Genomic DNA, 6000 nt, shown 5'->3' on the forward strand with positions numbered 1-6000 from the left:
GAGAGAAAAGGAGCGCGCAAGGGAAAGAAACAGAGAAATTTCTCAAAGGGCCAACAAATCTCGGTAACCTTTTGACAAACGTGGTCTGAGTTCCAAGTTTGCAATGAAACCTGAAGCCAGGCAAGTTTCTTGTGATTTGGGGCTCTGCTATGAACATTTTGCACAGCTCTAGCTAAAAGGATCTGTCCTGCTGTGCTGCACTCTGTGCCCTGTGTGCAGTGCATTTGTCACTGTGCAGAACAGAGGAGGGGAGTACAGATCAAAGGCAGCAGAGAAAGATGGGCTCAGCAGCATCCAAGGATCAAGGTGCCCCTTAAAGTTTTTGTGGTTTTCTATTTGTGGTTAAATATTTTTATTTGGGGGCAGGTCGGGGGGGAGATGTGGAGAGGAATCTGCAGCCCTCTAGTTGCATGTTTTGTCGATCATTTCTGTCCTTTGCACACTGAGCCTTCTCATCAATTAATGCCCTAGCTGCCATATAGAAGTGCCTTTCTGATCTTCACATACAGAAAATCAGTCTGATTCCTTTCTGGATAAGCCCTTGTCTCCGACAGCAGGCCAGCTCCAGAAGCCCGTTTCCAAAACAGTGTTTGTGATGCTGCAAAGGAAGGATTTGGATTAATTTCTGTTGCCCTGCTTATGTGCAGAGATCTTCAGGCAATCAGAAACATCACCTGCAAATCTTCCTGACAGTACAATTTTGCCTGTAGCTATGAGGTTCAGTCATACACAACACGTCCTCCTTCTAGCCTCATTGCTCTTAGAACAGTGCCGGGCACATTTTCTGTTTGCATTATGCTTAATTCATAGACTCAGCATTTGGCATTGTTTGTAAGTCTATCATTATCTTTGTTCGTATTGACATCAAAAGCTTCCCTTCATGTGTGTGTCTATGAGCTCGGTGGAGCCTCTCTATCAATCAATCAAGCAAGCAGGCAATCAATCAACGTACAAGTATCTGAAGCTGCTAAATACAAGAAAGCATGTCAGGCAGATACCTGGCTTCTAATTAGGACTAGGTATTGTTCTAATTTCTCTGACTTGTTCTGTACTTCATAGGACCTGGGCAAGTACTTTGTCATTAACATGTCAATAAAGCAATACAAATGAGGCTGGAGGGAAATACCAGCTCCCAGCACCACAATGTCAGCCCTGGTCTCTGATGCATTCTTTTGCTGGGGGGTGGGAGGAGGGAACGCACTTTCAGACGTAGTTGATCAAAGAAATATCATATACAATAGATTTTCTTTTCTTCACTTTAGTGGCTGGGTGGCCCATTGCGATTGATTGAATTTTATGAATTAAGTGAATAAGTGAACACACAATGACAAGGAGGTTGTGTTACAAAAGCTAGGATGCCAGATTCTGCATCCCTTAAGCCAGTGTCAGTTGGGAATAATTCCACTGACAGCAATGGAGTTACACTAGATTTCTTCTGAGGCAGCTTGGATCTGGCCTGCCTTGTTTTTTGATGGCTGTAATTTAGTTTAATTATTTATGCTAACCCTTTATGCCATACTTTAAGTGTACTATGATATATTTTCTCAAGGTAGAGAAAATTTAGTAATACAGGTCATTACTGCAACATTAACACTATTAAATCTTTGGAGAGAAGAGATCCCACTGCTGATGGTGTGAAAATGATAAGATATGTAGATTAGCATAGAGTAAGATAAAAACATTCGACTGTTAAAGCAGGGAAAAAACAGATTCCTTTTAAAATCTCGTGTTATTTGGAAATATCAAAACCATTTTATTTCTTTTTTTCCTTATGTGATATTTGTAAAATAGAACAAAAAATAAGGAAGAAAGTTTAGCGATCCTGAAAACATATGTCTGGAATTAAAAGTATCCTTCTAAAAACTCTTCCCATGACAATGTACTTCCCCCTGCCCCCTGAAAATTTCTCCACTGCGCTGATGACAATGGGAAAAAAGCAAAAGTATATAAGAAATAATTGCTTTGATGATGTAGAACCTGGGTAAGCAAAATTATTTTGCTTAGTAAATTATAAATCTTTGTTCTTAGGTGGTTGCATAACACAAATAAGTTTAAGAAAGAGCTGTTCTGTTCGTGAGATTTAGGGATTGTTTAATGCATGAATGAACTGCTGCCATCTTCTGACTTTTCTGAGTTCTGCAAATTAAAAAGACAATTTTCTACTGTAATGAAGTGCCCTGGGGAAAATACTTGTAGTGTTAGAACTTGGAGGCACCAAGAGCTTTTTTAGTCTTTTTTAAAGATGATGAAGTTCTTCGGGTGTCTTTCACAAGTATGTAAAGAAAGACTAAAATTGGGGTATGGATACATTGGTGCATTACCATGAAGAGAAGCAGATGAGAACGCTTTCATCATTGCCTGAAAAATGTTCCTTATCACAAAGTTAGACCCTGATCTGCTCCTCTACAGCCATATGGACAACTCTATTAAACCACTGGGCAATGCCCATGTGTAAATGGGGTGAAAACATGACTTAATGAGCTGGAGGGGATACGGAGATTAGGATGCCATTTGGCAACGCAGGCTCTAAGGGAAGGCCTTACCCTTTTGATAAAAAGGAGCAAGTGAAACGAAAAGCCTTCAATTTAAGCAATTCAGTTTCAAATTTTTCATGTGACTCTTCAGCTTTACAAGAGGCCAAGTTGGAACCTCAGTTCTGAGCATCCACAGCCTTGGGGGCATCTGAAGTGAGGTGCCAAATTCTGCAGTCGGAGCCCTTTTGAATATCAGTGCCTTTTTTGTTGTTGTCGTTTTGGGGTTTTTTTGATGCAGTGTTTGCTCATAGAGGCTGGATATATAATCCTATTCATTTATCTATCAGCTTCTCATCTACCATCAGAAAAGTTCAGGGCTCTGTTAAATGTAATAGTTATTGGTGAGAAATAAAGACATTATGGGCTACTTTAAGTGAACTGTGGCTACTGCCTGGCATATTAATTGTTTTTGGATTGCTTTGTCCTTCTGTGTGGACCCTACTCAGGTAGGCTCTGTGCTGAGTCTGAAGACTGGCTATTCACATGCTTCAGGAGATGTGAGGATATGCCTGGGAAGAAAAAAGGTTTTAAGAAAGAAACTTCAGGTCCAATGGTAGGATATTTTTGTCTACCACCTCTCAGTTGTGCTCAGCACCAGCTGTTCCCTACGTTTACAGCTGATTTTGGAGAGGTCTCTGCATTCAGCCCATAGGTCTGGGTATCTGGGCACTGATTTGGTACCTGATGGGGCTAAGCCCCACCAGGCAGCCCCTGCTATCACACCCTGTCAGCGGAGGCACCTGGCCAGGGTGAGCACACTCTGCAAGCGGTCATCCTGCTTTGGGAAGCAGCTGTTTAAAGGAAGTTCCCCTGGAGCTCAACATGCATCTAAAGGGGAACCGCTTTGGATAATTTAATAAACACAGAAATTCACCGGAACTGTGCACATAGTCATAAGGAGCAAATTATGTGTCAAGGATCACAGATACAAACATTACCTGGTCAGAGAGCCCTCCTTTACTTCCCTGGGAGACATACCTCTGCCCTCTTTAGTTTCTTCGGTTCTGAGGAAGAAGAGCAAATTGACAAAGTACGTTCTGATCTGCAAACCAACAAGAAAGAGTCAAAGGACATAATATAGCTCTTTCCCATGTGCTCCTTTCCTCTCTACCAACTGCCCAAATCATACAAAGATGACGTGGCTTTCAGTGGGACTCTCGTACCCACCCTGGTGCATATTCCCAAGTGAGATGGGGTGGAAATGGAAGATTCCCTTGCCATGTGAATAGGTAGGTAGACCAGGCACCACAGCAGGTACAGGACAGCAGGTACTCAAGGGCACTTCTGTCAGGGCAGGGAGAAACACCAGGCCAGACAGTGCCTCTGAGTGTGGAGTTTTTTGCGGTCACAACTGCAGGCATCTCCTTGCTCCCGTAATGTAGCGAAGCCCCAAAGCCTTCTGAGATGCACCTCGACTCCTAGCAGCATCTGTCCCTGTCAGGCCAGACCTGGTTCAATACCTCAGTTACCCACCCTACCCTTTGCCCTTCACTTCAGTTAAAAAAGAGCAAAGCACTCTTCATCGTGCCTTCCTGCGGGTGGCTAGGAGCCCCTCGAGGCATGGTGACCCGCTCTCACCCTGGCAGCTTGCACCATCATGCCTACACAGTATTTACAGCTCTCCTGTGCCAGCCCCACTGCCAGCTGTGAGAGTGCCAACATACTTCCTTTCTATTGCCTGTGGAGAGCCACGAGACAAGAAGGCTTCTGCTTGTGTGCTGAACCAGTGTTGGCTTATGAAGCATATTTAACATCCAAAGGCCAGCTGTGCTCTGTTCCATCCCTGAAATCTCAAGCCGGTGAATAAAATGAATGAAATGTAAGCGCTGCTTTATTAGCTTCTTTTATGTAGTCACCTCGGGCTGCACAGGTGTGCTAGGAGCTGTTGGGATGTTAGATGTATGCACTCAGTACGTGGTTAAACGATGCGGAGGCATTTCATCTCGGAAGCACACAACGAGGGAGACAAGAACTCCCCAGTCCATTTGCCTGTTCAGAGAGGCCATTGACCTGGGTCTTTAGAAGATATAAGGTTGAAATACTGACCGCATGTGGCTGTCAGAAATACTCTTTCCTTAACCCTGGCTAAATTCCAGGGTGGGTAAATATATTTTATAAATTCACATTCTTTCTATATGTTCCAAAAGAATATAGTATCTTCTTCTTCCTGTCTTAAACTACTGGCAGTTCTGCCTGAAACACCTGTACCCTCCCATCCCAGGGATGCCTGCGGCTTTTCTCTGCAGCTTCGCTGTTTGGAAAGACCTTCCAAATACCTTAGCAGGTTTCCACATTATCTTTGTTTAGGAAAGGTGTTTCTGCCATGTTATAAATCCTAACCCCAAGAATCCAGGAGGAGAGCCTTGTGTTAGATGATACTGCTAAGGGACGGAAGTGACAGGTTTTCCATATGCTGTTCCCCCTCTCTGCCCACCCATCTTGTGCCATTAAACTGAAGATCCAACTTTTTGTCATTCTCCCCAGGAACATGCACAGCTGCAGTCATCTCCATGGCTTCAGAAAGTGCCTTCTTGCTTGACGAGGAAAGCTCAGATTCTCGAGGACTCCCTTGAAAATTTGTCTCCAGTTGCCCAAGAAATTTACCTTTTGTGATACCTCCTGCATTTATTGACTGTAAAAAAAAAAAGAGATCAAGATTTTAGAAGCAAAGTACATTAAAAGTTGGTGTTTTTTCCCCAACGTCATGAGTGTGTACTGCAAAATGTTTTGAATCATGCCCATTGCTTTAATATATTGAGCCTTCCTCAAGAAATCTGGTAAGACTTTCTGGTGATTTACAGCCCTCGTTTGTAGACGTGCAAACTCTGGCCTGTAAGACTAAGGAATAGCTGTACAACCTCGCATGTTAGAGCTTCCATGCTTACAGCCTCCACCAGTGACCGAGCTTGGCACAACATCTGATGAACGTAGTCAAACGAAGCCTGTGTGGCGCAGAGACCCAGGAGCCCAGAGTGGCCACAGGTCTCAGCTGGGCCAGTTCAGAAGCAGATGCTGCCTAGGAGAGTGCAGTGGCATGTCTAACAATTACAAGTCCCAGCTTTGACTTCTTTGTTCTCATCTCCAAGAGTAATTCTGATACCAGGACAAATTCCTTTCCCCAGTGAAGAAAACAAAATTTAAATAGCTCTCAAGTTCATCCATTGTGCCTTCCTACCAAACTTCTATTGCTATTCACCCAGGGGGAAAAAAAAATTCTACTTTCTCTACTAAGAATGGAAAATTATTGGTCTTTAATCCACCCCAGAGGCAGCTGTTTTCCAAACACAGTAGAGTCACTGCCACATCTATCTGCAAACTGTTCATCCTGAACTTCAGTGCTCAGGGTGCTTTGGGTGCTCAGGGTCCTGTCATTGAGAAGCAGGAGTGAGAACTGTGACAAAGCTGCTGTGTTGCACAAACTCTCTGACCCAGCTCCAGACTGACAGAAGTTTCATCAGCAGAAAGC

This window comes from Pelecanus crispus, chromosome 6 (assembly GCF_030463565.1).
Source record: "Pelecanus crispus isolate bPelCri1 chromosome 6, bPelCri1.pri, whole genome shotgun sequence".
Taxonomy (NCBI): Eukaryota; Metazoa; Chordata; class Aves; order Pelecaniformes; family Pelecanidae; genus Pelecanus; species Pelecanus crispus.